The sequence below is a fragment of the Lissotriton helveticus genome, chromosome 4_1 (genome assembly GCF_964261635.1).
Source record: "Lissotriton helveticus chromosome 4_1, aLisHel1.1, whole genome shotgun sequence".
NCBI classification, from domain to species: Eukaryota; Metazoa; Chordata; class Amphibia; order Caudata; family Salamandridae; genus Lissotriton; species Lissotriton helveticus.
Genome location: NC_136063.1, coordinates 1,277,821,195 through 1,277,841,536, shown reverse-complemented (window position 1 = coordinate 1,277,841,536; position 20,342 = coordinate 1,277,821,195).

Sequence of the window (20,342 nt, the reverse complement as noted above, 5' to 3'; positions counted from 1 at the left end):
TTTAAACACACTTATTTTAGTTGAAAATGTCATATTTCACATCCAACCGTCATTTAAAGTCAAAAGATTAAATGTTAAAATTTCATCAATATTGACCATTTTTTTGAACGTTCGACAGGTCCGGGGTCATTGTTTTTCATCAGAAAATTGATTTTTTTTGGCTCTACCAAAAATGATTCAAAACGTCATTGGGATCGGGCCTCATGTTGAATAACCACTTTTTAGACCCTCACAGTGACCAAAATTGCCATTTTTACAGAGTTTTCGCTTACTCAAAAGCTTCAATTTTGACCAATTTCAGGCACAGAAATGACTTTAAACACATTTATTTTAGTTGAAAAAGTAATAATTCACATCCAACCGTCATTTAAAGTCAAAAGATTAAATGTTAAAATTTCATCAATATTGACCACTTTTTTGAACGTTCGACAGGTCCGGGGTCATCGTTTTTCATCAGAAAATTGATTTTTTGGACTCTACCAAAAATGATTCAAAATGTCATTGGGATCGGGCCTCATGTTGAATAACCACTTTTTAGACCCTCAGAGTGACCAAAATTGCCATTTTTACAGAGTTTTCGCTTACTCACAAGCTTCAATTTTGACCAATTTCAGGCACAGAAATGACTTTAAACACACTTTTTTTAGTTGAAAAAGTAATATTTCACATCCAACCGTCATTTAAAGTCAAAAGATTAAATGTTAAAATGTCATCAATATTGACCATTTTTTGAACGTTCGACAGGTCCGGGGTCATCGTTTTTCATCAGAAAATTGATTTTTTGGACTCTACCAAAAATGATTCAAAATGTCATTTGGATCGGGCCTCATGTTGAATAACCACTTTTTAAACCCTCACAGTGACCAAAATTGCCATTTTTACAGAGTTTTCGCTTACTCAAAAGCTTCAATTTTGACCAATTTCAGGCACAGAAATGACTTTAAACACACTTTTTTTAGTTGAAAAAGTAATATTTCACATCCAACCGTCATTTAAAGTCAAAAGATTAAATGTTAAAATTTCATCAATATTGACAATTTTTTGAACGTTTGACAGGTCCGGATTCATCGTTTTTCATCAGAAAATTGATTTTTTGGACTCTACCAAAAATGATTCAAAATGTCATTGGGATTCGGCCTCATGTTGAATAACCACTTTTTAGACTCTCACAGTGACCAAAATTGCCATTTTTACAGAGTTTCCGCTTACTCAAAAGCTTCAATTTTGACCAATTTCAGGCACAGAAATGACTTTAAACACACGTTTTTTAGTTGAAAAAGTAATATTTCACATACAACCGTCATTTAAAGTCAAAAGAATAAATGTTAAAATTTCATCAATATTGACCATTTTTTGAACGTTCGACAGGTCCGGGGTCATCGTTTTTCATCAGAAAATTGATTTTATGGACTCTACCAAAAATGATTCAAAATGTCATTGGGAGCGGGCCTCATGTTGAATAACCACTTTTTAGACCCTCACAGTGACCAAAATTGCCATTTTTACAGAGATTTCGCTTACTCAAAAGCTTCAATTTTGACCAATTTCAGGCACAGAAATGACTTTAAACACACTTATTTTAGTTGAAAAAGTAATATTTCACATCCAACCGTCATTTAAAGTCAAAAGATTAAATGTTAAAATTTCATCAATATTGACCATTTTTTGAACGTTCGACAGGTCCGGGGTCATCATTTTTCATCAGAAAATTGATTTTTTGGACTCTACCAAAAATGATTCAAAATGTCATTGGGATCGGGCCTCATGTTGAATAACCACTTTTTAGACCCTCACAGTGACCAAAATTGCCATTTTTACAGAGTTTTCGCTTACTCAAAAGCTTCAATTTTGACCAATTTCAGGCACAGAAATGACTTTAAACACACTTTTTTTAGTTGAAAAAGTAATATTTCACATCCAACCGTCATTTAAAGTCAAAAGATTAAATGTTAAAATTTCATCAATATTGACAATTTTTTGAACGTTTGACAGGTCCGGATTCATCGTTTTTCATCAGAAAATTGATTTTTTGGACTCTACCAAAAATGATTCAAAATGTCATTGGGATTCGGCCTCATGTTGAATAACCACTTTTTAGACTCTCACAGTGACCAAAATTGCCATTTTTACAGAGTTTCCGCTTACTCAAAAGCTTCAATTTTGACCAATTTCAGGCACAGAAATGACTTTAAACACACGTTTTTTAGTTGAAAAAGTAATATTTCACATACAACCGTCATTTAAAGTCAAAAGAATAAATGTTAAAATTTCATCAATATTGACCATTTTTTGAACGTTCGACAGGTCCGGGGTCATCGTTTTTCATCAGAAAATTGATTTTATGGACTCTACCAAAAATGATTCAAAATGTCATTGGGAGCGGGCCTCATGTTGAATAACCACTTTTTAGACCCTCACAGTGACCAAAATTGCCATTTTTACAGAGATTTCGCTTACTCAAAAGCTTCAATTTTGACCAATTTCAGGCACAGAAATGACTTTAAACACACTTATTTTAGTTGAAAATGTCATATTTCACATCCAACCGTCATTTAAAGTCAAAAGATTAAATGTTAAAATTTCATCAATATTGACCATTTTTTTGAACGTTCGACAGGTCCGGGGTCATCGTTTTTCATCAGAAAATTGATTTTTTGGACTCTACCAAAAATGATTCAAAATGTCATAGGGTTCGGGCCTCATGTTGAATAACCACTTTTTAGACCCTCACAGTGACCAAAATTGCCATTTTTACAGAGTTTTCACTTACTCAAAAGCTTCAATTTTGACCAATTTCAGGCACAGAAATGACTTTAAACACACTTATTTTAGTTGAAAATGTCATATTTCACATCCAACCGTCATTTAAAGTCAAAAGATTAAATGTTAAAATTTCATCAATATTGACCATTTTTTTGAACGTTCGACAGGTCCGGGGTCATTGTTTTTCATCAGAAAATTGATTTTTTTTGGCTCTACCAAAAATGATTCAAAATGTCATTGGGATCGGGCCTCATGTTGAATAACCACTTTTTAGACCCTCACAGTGACCAAAATTGCCATTTTTACAGAGTTTTCGCTTACTCAAAAGCTTCAATTTTGACCAATTTCAGGCACAGAAATGACTTTAAACACATTTATTTTAGTTGAAAAAGTAATAATTCACATCCAACCGTCATTTAAAGTCAAAAGATTAAATGTTAAAATTTCATCAATATTGACCACTTTTTTGAACGTTCGACAGGTCCGGGGTCATCGTTTTTCATCAGAAAATTGATTTTTTGGACTCTACCAAAAATGATTCAAAATGTCATTGGGATCGGGCCTCATGTTGAATAACCACTTTTTAGACCCTCAGAGTGACCAAAATTGCCATTTTTACAGAGTTTTCGCTTACTCATAAGCTTCAATTTTGACCAATTTCAGGCACAGAAATGACTTTAAACACACTTTTTTTAGTTGAAAAAGTAATATTTCACATCCAACCGTCATTTAAAGTCAAAAGATTAAATGTTAAAATTTCATCAATATTGACCATTTTTTTGAACGTTCGACAGGTCCGGGGTCATCGTTTTTCATCAGAAAATTGATTTTTTGGACTCTACCAAAAATGATTCAAAATGTCATAGGGTTCGGGCCTCATGTTGAATAACCACTTTTTAGACCCTCACAGTGACCAAAATTGCCATTTTTACAGAGTTTTCACTTACTCAAAAGCTTCAATTTTGACCAATTTCAGGCACAGAAATGACTTTAAACACACTTATTTTAGTTGAAAATGTCATATTTCACATCCAACCGTCATTTAAAGTCAAAAGATTAAATGTTAAAATTTCATCAATATTGACCATTTTTTTGAACGTTCGACAGGTCCGGGGTCATTGTTTTTCATCAGAAAATTGATTTTTTTTGGCTCTACCAAAAATGATTCAAAATGTCATTGGGATCGGGCCTCATGTTGAATAACCACTTTTTAGACCCTCACAGTGACCAAAATTGCCATTTTTACAGAGTTTTCGCTTACTCAAAAGCTTCAATTTTGACCAATTTCAGGCACAGAAATGACTTTAAACACATTTATTTTAGTTGAAAAAGTAATAATTCACATCCAACCGTCATTTAAAGTCAAAAGATTAAATGTTAAAATTTCATCAATATTGACCACTTTTTTGAACGTTCGACAGGTCCGGGGTCATCGTTTTTCATCAGAAAATTGATTTTTTGGACTCTACCAAAAATGATTCAAAATGTCATTGGGATCGGGCCTCATGTTGAATAACCACTTTTTAGACCCTCAGAGTGACCAAAATTGCCATTTTTACAGAGTTTTCGCTTACTCATAAGCTTCAATTTTGACCAATTTCAGGCACAGAAATGACTTTAAACACACTTTTTTTAGTTGAAAAAGTAATATTTCACATCCAACCGTCATTTAAAGTCAAAAGATTAAATGTTAAAATGTCATCAATATTGACCATTTTTTGAACGTTCGACAGGTCCGGGGTCATCGTTTTTCATCAGAAAATTGATTTTTTGGACTCTACCAAAAATGATTCAAAATGTCATTTGGATCGGGCCTCATGTTGAATAACCACTTTTTAAACCCTCACAGTGACCAAAATTGCCATTTTTACAGAGTTTTCGCTTACTCAAAAGCTTCAATTTTGACCAATTTCAGGCACAGAAATGACTTTAAACACACTTTTTTTAGTTGAAAAAGTAATATTTCACATCCAACCGTCATTTAAAGTCAAAAGATTAAATGTTAAAATTTCATCAATATTGACAATTTTTTGAACGTTTGACAGGTCCGGATTCATCGTTTTTCATCAGAAAATTGATTTTTTGGACTCTACCAAAAATGATTCAAAATGTCATTGGGATTCGGCCTCATGTTGAATAACCACTTTTTAGACTCTCACAGTGACCAAAATTGCCATTTTTACAGAGTTTCCGCTTACTCAAAAGCTTCAATTTTGACCAATTTCAGGCACAGAAATGACTTTAAACACACGTTTTTTAGTTGAAAAAGTAATATTTCACATACAACCGTCATTTAAAGTCAAAAGAATAAATGTTAAAATTTCATCAATATTGACCATTTTTTGAACGTTCGACAGGTCCGGGGTCATCGTTTTTCATCAGAAAATTGATTTTATGGACTCTACCAAAAATGATTCAAAATGTCATTGGGAGCGGGCCTCATGTTGAATAACCACTTTTTAGACCCTCACAGTGACCAAAATTGCCATTTTTACAGAGATTTCGCTTACTCAAAAGCTTCAATTTTGACCAATTTCAGGCACAGAAATGACTTTAAACACACTTATTTTAGTTGAAAAAGTAATATTTCACATCCAACCGTCATTTAAAGTCAAAAGATTAAATGTTAAAATTTCATCAATATTGACCATTTTTTGAACGTTCGACAGGTCCGGGGTCATCATTTTTCATCAGAAAATTGATTTTTTGGACTCTACCAAAAATGATTCAAAATGTCATTGGGATCGGGCCTCATGTTGAATAACCACTTTTTAGACCCTCACAGTGACCAAAATTGCCATTTTTACAGAGTTTTCGCTTACTCAAAAGCTTCAATTTTGACCAATTTCAGGCACAGAAATGACTTTAAACACACTTTTTTTAGTTGAAAAAGTAATATTTCACATCCAACCGTCATTTGAAGTCAAAAGATTAAATGTTAAAATTTCATCAATATTGACCATTTTTTTGAACGTTCGACAGGTCCGGGGTCATTGTTTTTCATCAGAAAATTGATTTTTTGGACTCTACCAAAAATGATTCAAAATGTCATTGGGATTCGGCCTCATGTTGAATAACCACTTTTTAGACTCTCACAGTGACCAAAATTGCCATTTTTACAGAGTTTTCACTTACTCAAAAGCTTCAATTTTGACCAATTTCAGGCACAGAAATGACTTTAAACACACTTATTTTAGTTGAAAAAGTAATAATTCACATCCAACCGTCATTTAAAGTCAAAAGATTAAATGTTAAAATTTCATCAATATTGACCACTTTTTTGAACGTTCGACAGGTCCGGGGTCATCGTTTTTCATCAGAAAATTGATTTTTTGGACTCTACCAAAAATGATTCAAAATGTCATTGGGATCGGGCCTCATGTTGAATAACCACTTTTTAGACCCTCACAGTGACCAAAATTGCCATTTTTACAGAGTTTTCGCTTACTCACAAGCTTCAATTTTGACCAATTTCAGGCACAGAAATGACTTTAAACACACGTTTTTTAGTTGAAAAAGTAATATTTCACATACAACCGTCATTTAAAGTCAAAAGAATAAATGTTAAAATTTCATCAATATTGACCATTTTTTGAACGTTCGACAGGTCCGGGGTCATCGTTTTTCATCAGAAAATTTATTTTTTGGACTCTACCAAAAATGATTCAAAATGTCATTGGGATCGGGCCTCATGTTGAATAACCACTTTTTAGACCCTCACAGTGACCAAAATTGCCATTTTTACAGAGTTTTCGCTTACTAAAAAGCTTCAATTTTGACCAATTTCAGGCACAGAAATGACTTTAAACACACTTCTTTTAGTTGAAAAAGTAATATTTCATATCAAACCGTCATTTAAAGTCAAAAGATTAAATGTTAAAATTTCATCAATATTGACCATTTTTTGAACGTTCGACAGGTCCGGGGTCATCGTTTTTCATCAGAAAATTGATTTTTTGGACTCTACCAAAAATGATTCAAAATGTCATTGGGTTCGGGCCTCATGTTGAATAACCACTTTTTAGACCCTCACAGTGACCAAAATTGCCATTTTTACAGAGTTTTCGCTTACTCAAAAGCTTCAATTTTGACCAATTTCAGGCACAGAAATGACTTTAAACACACTTTTTTTAGTTGAAAAAGTAATATTTCACATCCAACCGTCATTTAAAGTCAAAAGATTAAATGTTAAAATGTCATCAATATTGACCATTTTTTGAACGTTCGACAGGTCCGGGGTCATCATTTTTCATCAGAAAATTGATTTTTTGGACTCTACCAAAAATGATTCAAAATGTCATTGGGATCGGGCCTCATGTTGAATAACCACTTTTTAGACCCTCACAGTGACCAAAATTGCCATTTTTACAGAGTTTTCGCTTACTCAAAAGCTTCAATTTTGACCAATTTCAGGCACAGAAATGACTTTAAACACACTTTTTTTAGTTGAAAAAGTAATATTTCACATCCAACCGTCATTTAAAGTCAAAAGATTAAATGTTAAAATTTCATCAATATTGACAATTTTTTGAACGTTTGACAGGTCCGGATTCATCGTTTTTCATCAGAAAATTGATTTTTTGGACTCTACCAAAAATGATTCAAAATGTCATTGGGATTCGGCCTCATGTTGAATAACCACTTTTTAGACTCTCACAGTGACCAAAATTGCCATTTTTACAGAGTTTCCGCTTACTCAAAAGCTTCAATTTTGACCAATTTCAGGCACAGAAATGACTTTAAACACACGTTTTTTAGTTGAAAAAGTAATATTTCACATACAACCGTCATTTAAAGTCAAAAGAATAAATGTTAAAATTTCATCAATATTGACCATTTTTTGAACATTCGACAGGTCCGGGGTCATCGTTTTTCATCAGAAAATTGATTTTATGGACTCTACCAAAAATGATTCAAAATGTCATTGGGAGCGGGCCTCATGTTGAATAACCACTTTTTAGACCCTCACAGTGACCAAAATTGCCATTTTTACAGAGATTTCGCTTACTCAAAAGCTTCAATTTTGACCAATTTCAGGCACAGAAATGACTTTAAACACACTTATTTTAGTTGAAAATGTCATATTTCACATCCAACCGTCATTTAAATTCAAAAGATTAAATGTTAAAATTTCATCAATATTGACCATTTTTTTGAACGTTCGACAGGTCCGGGGTCATCGTTTTTCATCAGAAAATTGATTTTTTGGACTCTACCAAAAATGATTCAAAATGTCATAGGGTTCGGGCCTCATGTTGAATAACCACTTTTTAGACCCTCACAGTGACCAAAATTGCCATTTTTACAGAGTTTTCACTTACTCAAAAGCTTCAATTTTGACCAATTTCAGGCACAGAAATGACTTTAAACACACTTATTTTAGTTGAAAATGTCATATTTCACATCCAACCGTCATTTAAAGTCAAAAGATTAAATGTTAAAATTTCATCAATATTGACCATTTTTTTGAACGTTCGACAGGTCCGGGGTCATTGTTTTTCATCAGAAAATTGATTTTTTTTGGCTCTACCAAAAATGATTCAAAATGTCATTGGGATCGGGCCTCATGTTGAATAACCACTTTTTAGACCCTCACAGTGACCAAAATTGCCATTTTTACAGAGTTTTCGCTTACTCAAAAGCTTCAATTTTGACCAATTTCAGGCACAGAAATGACTTTAAACACACTTATTTTAGTTGAAAAAGTAATAATTCACATCCAACCGTCATTTAAAGTCAAAAGATTAAATGTTAAAATTTCATCAATATTGACCACTTTTTTGAACGTTCGACAGGTCCGGGGTCATCGTTTTTCATCAGAAAATGGATTTTTTGGACTCTACCAAAAATTATTCAAAATGTCATTGGGATCGGGCCTCATGTTGAATAACCACTTTTTAGACCCTCAGAGTGACCAAAATTGCCATTTTTACAGAGTTTTCGCTTACTCACAAGCTTCAATTTTGACCAATTTCAGGCACAGAAATGACTTTAAACACACTTTTTTTAGTTGAAAAAGTAATATTTCACATCCAACCGTCATTTAAAGTCAAAAGATTAAATGTTAAAATGTCATCAATATTGACCATTTTTTGAACGTTCGACAGGTCCGGGGTCATCGTTTTTCATCAGAAAATTGATTTTTTGGACTCTACCAAAAATGATTCAAAATGTCATTTGGATCGGGCCTCATGTTGAATAACCACTTTTTAAACCCTCACAGTGACCAAAATTGCCATTTTTACAGAGTTTTCGCTTACTCAAAAGCTTCAATTTTGACCAATTTCAGGCACAGAAATGACTTTAAACACACTTTTTTTAGTTGAAAAAGTAATATTTCACATCCAACCGTCATTTAAAGTCAAAAGATTAAATGTTAAAATTTCATCAATATTGACCATTTTTTGAACGTTCGACAGGTCCGGGGTCATCGTTTTTCATCAGAAAATTGATTTTATGGACTCTACCAAAAATGATTCAAAATGTCATTGGGAGCGGGCCTCATGTTGAATAACCACTTTTTAGACCCTCACAGTGACCAAAATTGCCATTTTTACAGAGATTTCGCTTACTCAAAAGCTTCAATTTTGACCAATTTCAGGCACAGAAATGACTTTAAACACACTTATTTTAGTTGAAAATGTCATATTTCACATCCAACCGTCATTTAAAGTCAAAAGATTAAATGTTAAAATTTCATCAATATTGACCATTTTTTTGAACGTTCGACAGGTCCGGGGTCATCGTTTTTCATCAGAAAATTGATTTTTTGGACTCTACCAAAAATGATTCAAAATGTCATAGGGTTCGGGCCTCATGTTGAATAACCACTTTTTAGACCCTCACAGTGACCAAAATTGCCATTTTTACAGAGTTTTCACTTACTCAAAAGCTTCAATTTTGACCAATTTCAGGCACAGAAATGACTTTAAACACACTTATTTTAGTTGAAAATGTCATATTTCACATCCAACCGTCATTTAAAGTCAAAAGATTAAATGTTAAAATTTCATCAATATTGACCATTTTTTTGAACGTTCGACAGGTCCGGGGTCATTGTTTTTCATCAGAAAATAGATTTTTTTTGGCTCTACCAAAAATGATTCAAAATGTCATTGGGATCGGGCCTCATGTTGAATAACCACTTTTTAGACCCTCACAGTGACCAAAATTGCCATTTTTACAGAGTTTTCGCTTACTCAAAAGCTTCAATTTTGACCAATTTCAGGCACAGAAATGACTTTAAACACACTTATTTTAGTTGAAAAAGTAATAATTCACATCCAACCGTCATTTAAAGTCAAAAGATTAAATGTTAAAATTTCATCAATATTGACCACTTTTTTGAACGTTCGACAGGTCCGGGGTCATCGTTTTTCATCAGAAAATTGATTTTTTGGACTCTACCAAAAATGATTCAAAATGTCATTGGGTTCGGGCCTCATGTTGAATAACCACTTTTTAGACCCTCACAGTGACCAAAATTGCCATTTTTACAGAGTTTTCGCTTACTCAAAAGCTTCAATTTTGACCAATTTCAGGCACAGAAATGACTTTAAACACACTTAAAATTAGTTGAAAAAGTAATATTTCACATCCAACTGTCATTTAAAGTCAAAAGATTAAATGTTAAAATTTCATCAATATTGACCATTTTTTGAACGTTCGACAGGTCCGGTGTCATCGTTTTTCATCAGAAAATTGATTTTTTGGACTCTACCAAAAATGATTCAAAATGTCATTTGGATCGGGCCTCATGTTGAATAACTACTTTTTAGACCCTCACAGTGACCAAAATTGCCATTTTTACAGAGTTTTCGCTTACTCAAAAGCTTCAATTTTGACCAATTTCAGGCACAGAAATGACTTTAAACACACTTATTTTAGTTGAAAAAGTAATAATTCACATCCAACCGTCATTTAAAGTCAAAAGATTCAATGTTAAAATTTCATCAATGTTGACCATTTTTTGAACGTTCGACAGGTCCGGGGTCATTGTTTTTCATCAGAAAATTGATTTTTTTTGGCTCTACCAAAAATGATTCAAAATGTCATTGGGATCGGGCCTCATGTTGAATAACCACTTTTTAGACCCTCACAGTGACCAAAATTGCCATTTTTACAGAGTTTTCGCTTACTCACAAGCTTCAATTTTGACCAATTTCAGGCACAGAAATGACTTTAAACACACTTTTTTTAGTTGAAAAAGTAATATTTCACATCCAACCGTCATTTAAAGTCAAAAGATTAAATGTTAAAATTTCATCAATATTGACCATTTTTTGAACGTTCGACAGGTCCGGGGTCATCGTTTTTCATCAGAAAATTGATTTTTTGGACTCTACCAAAAATGATTCAAAATGTCATTTGGATCGGGCCTCATGTTGAATAACCACTTTTTAAACCCTCACAGTGACCAAAATTGCCATTTTTACAGAGTTTTCGCTTACTCAAAAGCTTCAATTTTGACCAATTTCAGGCACAGAAATGACTTTAAACACACTTTTTTTAGTTGAAAAAGTAATATTTCACATCCAACCGTCATTTAAAGTCAAAAGATTAAATGTTAAAATTTCATCAATATTGACCACTTTTTGAACGTTCGACAGGTGGGGTCATCGTTTTTCATCAGAAAATTGATTTTTTGGACTCTACCAAAAATGATTCAAAATGTCATTGGGATCGGGCCTCATGTTGAATAACCACTTTTTAGACCCTCACAGTGACGAAAATTGCCAATTTTACAGAGTTTTCGCTTACTCAAAAGCTTCAATTTTGACCAATTTCAGGCACAGAAATGACTTTAAACACACTTTTTTTAGTTGAAAAAGTAATATTTCACATCCAACCGTCATTTAAAGTCAAAAGATTAAATGTTAAAATTTCATCAATATTTACCGTTTTTTGAACGTTCGACAGGTCCGGGGTCATCGTTTTTCATCAGAAAATTGATTTTTTGGACTCTACCAAAAATGATTCAAAATTTCATTGGGATCGGGCCTCATGTTGAATAACCACTTTTTAGACCCTCACAATGACCAAAATTGCCATTTTTACAGAGTTTTCGCTTACTCAAAAGCTTCAATTTTGACCAATTTCAGGCACAGAAATGACTTTAAACACACTTTTTTTAGTTGAAAAAGTAATATTTCACATACAACCGTCATTTAAAGTCAAAAGATTAAATGTTAAAATTTCATCAATATTGACCATTTTTTGAACGTTCGACAGGTCCGGGGTCATCGTTTTTCATCAGAAAATTGATTTTTTGGACTCTACCAAAAATGATTCAAAATGTCATTGGGATTGGGCCTCATGTTGAATAACCACTTTTTAGACCCTCACAGTGACCAAAGTTGCCATTTTTACAGAGTTTTCGCGTACTCAAAAGCTTCAATTTTGACCAATTTCAGGCACAGAAATGACTTTAAACACACTTTTTTTAGTTGAAAAAGTAATATTTCACATCCAACCGTCATTTAAAGTCAAAAGATTAAATGTTAAAATTTCATCAATATTGACAATTTTTTGAACGTTTGACAGGTCCGGGGTCATCGTTTTTCATCAGAAAATTGATTTTTTGGACTCTACCAAAAATGATTCAAAATGTCATTGGGATTCGGCCTCATGTTGAATAACCACTTTTTAGACTCTCACAGTGACCAAAATTGCCATTTTTACAGAGTTTCCGCTTACTCAAAAGCTTCAATTTTGACCAATTTCAGGCACAGAAATGACTTTAAACACACGTTTTTTAGTTGAAAAATTAATATTTCACATACAACCGTCATTTAAAGTCAAAAGAATAAATGTTAAAATTTCATCAATATTGACCATTTTTTGAACGTTCGACAGGTCCGGGGTCATCGTTTTTCATCAGAAAATTGATTTTATGGACTCTACCAAAAATGATTCAAAATGTCATTGGGAGCGGGCCTCATGTTGAATAACCACTTTTTAGACCCTCACAGTGACCAAAATTGCCATTTTTACAGAGATTTCGCTTACTCAAAAGCTTCAATTTTGACCAATTTCAGGCACAGAAATGACTTTAAACACACTTATTTTAGTTGAAAATGTCATATTTCACATCCAACCGTCATTTAAAGTCAAAAGATTAAATGTTAAAATTTCATCAATATTGACCATTTTTTTGAACGTTCGACAGGTCCGGGGTCATCGTTTTTCATCAGAAAATTGATTTTTTGGACTCTACCAAAAATGATTCAAAATGTCATAGGGTTCGGGCCTCATGTTGAATAACCACTTTTTAGACCCTCACAGTGACCAAAATTGCCATTTTTACAGAGTTTTCACTTACTCAAAAGCTTCAATTTTTACCAATTTCAGGCACAGAAATGACTTTAAACACACTTATTTTAGTTGAAAATGTCATATTTCACATCCAACCGTCATTTAAAGTCAAAAGATTAAATGTTAAAATTTCATCAATATTGACCATTTTTTTGAACGTTCGACAGGTCCGGGGTCATCGTTTTTCATCAGAAAATTGATTTTTTTTGGGCTCTACCAAAAATGATTCAAAATGTCATTGGGATCGGGCCTCATGTTGAATAACCACTTTTTAGACCCTCACAGTGACCAAAATTGCCATTTTTACAGAGTTTTCGCTTACTCAAAAGCTTCAATTTTGACCAATTTCAGGCACAGAAATGACTTTAAACACACTTATTTTAGTTGAAAAAGTAATAATTCACATCCAACCGTCATTTAAAGTCAAAAGATTAAATGTTAAAATTTCATCAATATTGACCACTTTTTTGAACGTTCGACAGGTCCGGGGTCATCGTTTTTCATCAGAAAATTGATTTTTTGGACTCTACCAAAAATGATTCAAAATGTCATTTGGATCGGGCCTCATGTTGAATAACCACTTTTTAAACCCTCACAGTGACCAAAATTGCCATTTTTACAGAGTTTTCGCTTACTCAAAAGCTTCAATTTTGACCAATTTCAGGCACAGAAATGACTTTAAACACACTTTTTTTAGTTGAAAAAGTAATATTTCACATCCAACCGTCATTTAAAGTCAAAAGATTAAATGTTAAAATGTCATCAATATTGACCACTTTTTGAACGTTCGACAGGTGGGGTCATCGTTTTTCATCAGAAAATTGATTTTTTGGACTCTACCAAAAATGATTCAAAATGTCATTGGGATCGGGCCTCATGTTGAATACCCACTTTTTAGACCCTCACAGTGACGAAAATTGCCAATTTTACAGAGTTTTCGCTTACTCAAAAGCTTCAATTTTGACCAATTTCAGGCACAGAAATGACTTTAAACACACTTTTTTTAGTTGAAAAAGTAATATTTCACATACAACCGTCATTTAAAGTCAAAAGATTAAATGTTAAAATTTCATCAATATTGACCATTTTTTGAACGTTCGACAGGTCCGGGGTCATCGTTTTTCATCAGAAAATTGATTTTTTGGACTCTACCAAAAATGATTCAAAATGTCATTGGGATTGGGCCTCATGTTGAATAACCACTTTTTAGACCCTCACAGTGACCAAAATTGCCATATTTACAGAGTTTTCGCGTAGTCAAAAGCTTCAATTTTGACCAATTTCAGGCACAGAAATGACTTTAAACACACTTATTTTAGTTGAAAAAGTAATAATTCACATCCAACCGTCATTTAAAGTCAAAAGATTAAATGTTAAAATTTCATTGTTTTTCATCAGAAAATTGATTTTTTGAACTCTACCAAAAATGATTCAAAATGTCATTTGGATCGGGCCTCATGTTGAATAACCACTTTTAAACCCTCACAGTGACCAAAATTGCCATTTTTACAGAGTTTTCACTTACTCAAAAGCTTCAATTTTGACCAATTTCAGGCACAGAAATGACTTTAAACACACTTTTTTTAGTTGAAAAAGTAATATTTCACATCCAACCGTCATTTAAAGTCAAAAGATTCAATGTTAAAATTTCATCAATATTGACCATTTTTTGAACGTTCAACAGGTCCGGGGTCATCGTTTTTCATCAGAAAATTGATTTTTTGGACTCTACCAAACCGATTCAAAATGTCATTGGGATCGGGCCTCATGTTGAATAACCACTTTTTAGACCCTCACAGTGACCAAAATTGCCAATTTTACAGAGTTTTCGCTTACTCAAAAGCTTCAATTTTGACCAATTTCAGGCACAGAAATGACTTTAAACACACTTTTTTTAGTTGAAAAAGTAATAATTCACATCCAACCGTCATTTAAAGTCAAAAGATTAAATGTTAAAATTTCATCAATATTGACCGTTTTTTGAATGTTCGACAGGTCCGGGGTCATCGTTTTTCATCAGAAAATTGATTTTTTGGACTCTACCAAAAATGATTCAAAATGTCATTGGGATCGGGCCTCATGTTGAATAACCACTTTTTAGACCCTCACAGTGACCAAAATTGCCATTTTTACAGAGTTTTCGCTTACTCAAAAGCTTCAATTTTGACCAATTTCAGGCACAGAAATGACTTTAAACACACTTTTTTTAGTTGAAAAAGTAATATTTCACATCCAACCGTCATTTAAAGTCAAAAGATTAAATGTTAAAATTTCATCAATATTGACCATTTTTTGAACGTTCGACAGGTCCGGGGTCATCGTTTTTCATCAGAAAATTGATTTTTTGGACTCTACCAAAAATGATTCAAAATGTCATTGGGATTGGGCCTCATGTTGAATAACCACTTTTTAGACCCTCACAGTGACCAAAATTGCCATTTTTACAGAGTTTTCGCTTACTCAAAAGCTTCAATTTTGACCAATTTCAGGCACAGAAATGACTTTAAACACACTTATTTTAGTTGAAAAAGTAATATTTCACATCCAACCGTCATTTAAAGTCAAAAGATTAAATGTTAAAATGTCATCAATATTGACCATTTTTTGAACGTTCGGGGTCATCATTTTTCATCAGAAAATTGATTTTTTGGACTCTACCAAAAATGATTCAAAATGTCATTGGGATTGGGCCTCATGTTGAATAACCACTTTTTAGACCCTCACAGTGACCAAAATTGCCATATTTACAGAGTTTTCGCGTAGTCAAAAGCTTCAATTTTGACCAATTTCAGGCACAGAAATGACTTTAAACACACTTATTTTAGTTGAAAAAGTAATAATTCACATCCAACCGTCATTTAAAGTCAAAAGATTAAATGTTAAAATTTCATTGTTTTTCATCAGAAAATTGATTTTTTGAACTCTACCAAAAATGATTCAAAATGTCATTTGGATCGGGCCTCATGTTGAATAACCACTTTTAAACCCTCACAGTGACCAAAATTGCCATTTTTACAGAGTTTTCACTTACTCAAAAGCTTCAATTTTGACCAATTTCAGGCACAGAAATGACTTTAAACACACTTTTTTTAGTTGAAAAAGTAATATTTCACATCCAACCGTCATTTAAAGTCAAAAGATTCAATGTTAAAATTTCATCAATATTGACCATTTTTTGAACGTTCAACAGGTCCGGGGTCATCGTTTTTCATCAGAAAATTGATTTTTTGGACTCTACCAAACCGATTCAAAATGTCATTGGGATCGGGCCTCATGTTGAATAACCACTTTTTAGACCCTCACAGTGACCAAAATTGCCAATTTTACAGAGTTTTCGCTTACTCAAAAGCTTCAATTTTGACCAATTTCAGGCACAGAAATGACTTTAAACACACTTTTTTTAGTTGAAAAAGTAATATTTCACATCCAACCGTCATTTAAAGTCAAAAGATTAAATGTTAAAATTTCATCAATATTGACCGTTTTTTGAATGTTCGACAGGTCCGGGGTCATCGTTTTTCATCAGAAAATTGATTTTTTGGACTCTACCAAAAATGATTCAAAATGTCATTGGGATCGGGCCTCATGTTGAATAACCACTTTTTAGACCCTCACAGTGACCAAAATTGCCATTTTTACAGAGTTTTCGCTTACTCAAAAGCTTCAATTTTGACCAATTTCAGGCACAGAAATGACTTTAAACACACTTTTTTTAGTTGAAAAAGTAATATTTCACATCCAAACGTCATTTAAAGTCAAAAGATTAAATGTTAAAATTTCATCAATATTGACCATTTTTTGAACGTTCGACAGGTCCGGGGTCATCGTTTTTCATCAGAAAATTGATTTTTTGGACTCTACCAAAAATGATTCAAAATGTCATTGGGATTGGGCCTCATGTTGAATAACCACTTTTTAGACCCTCACAGTGACCAAAATTGCCATTTTTACAGAGTTTTCGCTTACTCAAAAGCTTCAATTTTGACCAATTTCAGGCACAGAAATGACTTTAAACACACTTATTTTAGTTGAAAAAGTAATAATTCACATCCAACCGTCATTTAAAGTCAAAAGATTAAATGTTAAAATTTCATCGTTTTTCATCAGAAAATTGATTTTTTGAACTCTACCAAAAATGATTCAAAATGTCATTTGGATCGGGCCTCATGTTGAATAACCACTTTTAAACCCTCACAGTGACCAAAATTGCCATTTTTACAGAGTTTTCGCTTACTCAAAAGCTTCAATTTTGACCAATTTCAGGCACAGAAATGACTTTAAACACACTTATTTTAGTTGAAAATGTCATATTTCACATCCAACCGTCATTTAAAGTCAAAAGATTAAATGTTAAAATTTCATCAATATTGACCATTTTTTGAACGTTCGACAGGTCCGGGGTCATCGTTTTTCATCAGAAAATTGATTTTTTGGACTCTACCAAAAATGATTCAAAATGTCATTGGGATTGGGCCTCATGTTGAATAACCACTTTTTAGACCCTCACAGTGACCAAAATTGCCATTTTTACAGAGTTTTCGCGTACTCAAAAGCTTCAATTTTGACCAATTTCAGGCACAGAAATGACTTTAAACACACTTTTTTTAGTTGAAAAAGTAATATTTCACATCCAACCGTCATTTAAAGTCAAAAGATTAAATGTTAAAATTTCATCAATATTGACCGTTTTTTGAATGTTCGACATGTCCGGGGTAATCGTTTTTCATCAGAAAATTGATTTTTTGGACTCTACCAAAAATGATTCAAAATGTCATTGGGTTCGGGCCTCATGTTGAATAACCACTTTTTAGACCCTCACAGTGACCAAAATTGCCATTTTTACAGAGTTTTCGCTTACTCAAAAGCTTCAATTTTGACCAATTTCAGGCACATAAATGACTTTAAACACACTTATTTTAGTTGAAAAAGTAATATTTCACATCCAACCGTCATTTAAAGTCAAAAGATTAAATGTTAAAATTTCATCAATATTGACCATTTTTTGAACGTTCGACAGGTCCGGGGTCATCGTTTTTCATCAGAAAATTGATTTTTTGGACTCTACCAAAAATGATTTAAAATGTCATTGGGATCGGGCCTCATGTTGAATAACCACTTTTTAGACCCTCACAGTGACCAAAATTGCCATTTTTACAGAGTTTTCGCTTACTCAAAAGCTTCAATTTTGACCAATTTCAGGCACAGAAATGACTTTAAACACACTTTTTTTAGTTGAAAAAGTAATATTTCACATCCAACCGTCATTTAAAGTCAAAAGATTAAATGTTAAAATGTCATCAATATTGACCATTTTTTGAACGTTCGACAGGTCCGGGGTCATCATTTTTCATCAGAAAATTGATTTTTTGGACTCTACCAAAAATGATTCAAAATGTCATTGGGATCGGGCCTCATGTTGAATAACCACTTTTTAGACCCTCACAGTGACCAAAATTGCCATTTTTACAGAGTTTTCGCTTACTCAAAAGCTTCAATTTTGACCAATTTCAGGCACAGAAATGACTTTAAACACACTTTTTTTAGTTGAAAAAGTAATATTTCACATCCAACCGTCATTTAAAGTCAAAAGATTAAATGTTAAAATTTCATCAATATTGACAATTTTTTGAACGTTTGACAGGTCCGGGGTCATCGTTTTTCATCAGAAAATTGATTTTTTGGACTCTACCAAAAATGATTCAAAATGTCATTGGGATTCGGCCTCATGTTGAATAACCACTTTTTAGACTCTCACAGTGACCAAAATTGCCATTTTTACAGAGTTTCCGCTTACTCAAAAGCTTCAATTTTGACCAATTTCAGGCACAGAAATGACTTTAAACACACGTTTTTTAGTTGAAAAAGTAATATTTCACATACAACCGTCATTTAAAGTCAAAAGAATAAATGTTAAAATTTCATCAATATTGACCATTTTTTGAACGTTCGACAGGTCCGGGGTCATCGTTTTTCATCAGAAAATTGATTTTATGGACTCTACCAAAAATGATTCAAAATGTCATTGGGATCGGGCCTCATGTTGAATAACCACTTTTTAGACCCTCACAGTGACCAAAATTGCCATTTTTACAGAGTTTTCGCTTACTCAAAAGCTTCAATTTTGACCAATTTCAGGCACAGAAATGACTTTAAACACACTTATTTTAGTTGAAAAAGTAATAATTCACATCCAACCGTCATTTAAAGTCAAAAGATTAAATGTTAAAATTTCATCAATATTGACCACTTTTTTGAACGTTCGACAGGTCCGGGGTTATCGTTTTTCATCAGAAAATTGATTTTTTGGACTCTACCAAAAATGATTCAAAATGTCATTGGGATCGGGCCTCATGTTGAATAACCACTTTTTAGACCCTCACAGTGACCAAAATTGCCATTTTTACAGAGTTTTCGCTTACTCACAAGCTCCAATTTTGACCAATTTCAGGCACAGAAATGACTTTAAACACACTTTTTTTAGTTGAAAAAGTAATATTTCACATCCAACCGTCATTTAAAGTCAAAAGATTAAATGTTAAAATTTCATCAATATTGACCATTTTTTGAACGTTCGACAGGTCCGGGGTCATCGTTTTTCATCAGAAAATTGATTTTTTGGACTCTACCAAAAATGATTCAAAATGTCATTTGGATCGGGCCTCATGTTGAATAACCACTTTTTAAACCCTCACAGTGACCAAAATTGCCATTTTTACAGAGTTTTCGCTTACTCAAAAGCTTCAATTTTGACCAATTTCAGGCACAGAAATGACTTTAAACACACTTTTTTTAGTTGAAAAAGTAATATTTCACATCCAACCGTCATTTAAAGTCAAAAGATTAAATGTTAAAATTTCATCAATATTGACCACTTTTTGAATGTTCGACAGGTGGGGTCATCGTTTTTCATCAGAAAATTGATTTTTTGGACTCTACCAAAAATGATTCAAAATGTCATTGGGATCGGGCCTCATGTTGAATACCCACTTTTTAGACCCTCACAGTGACGAAAATTGCCAATTTTACAGAGTTTTCGCTTACTCAAAAGCTTCAATTTTGACCAATTTCAGGCACAGAAATGACTTTAAACACACTTTTTTTAGTTGAAAAAGTAATATTTCACATACAACCGTCATTTAAAGTCAAAAGATTAAATGTTAAAATTTCATCAATATTGACCATTTTTTTGAACGTTCGACAGGTCCGGGGTCATCGTTTTTCATCAGAAAATTGATTTTTTTTGGCTCTACCAAAAATGATTCAAA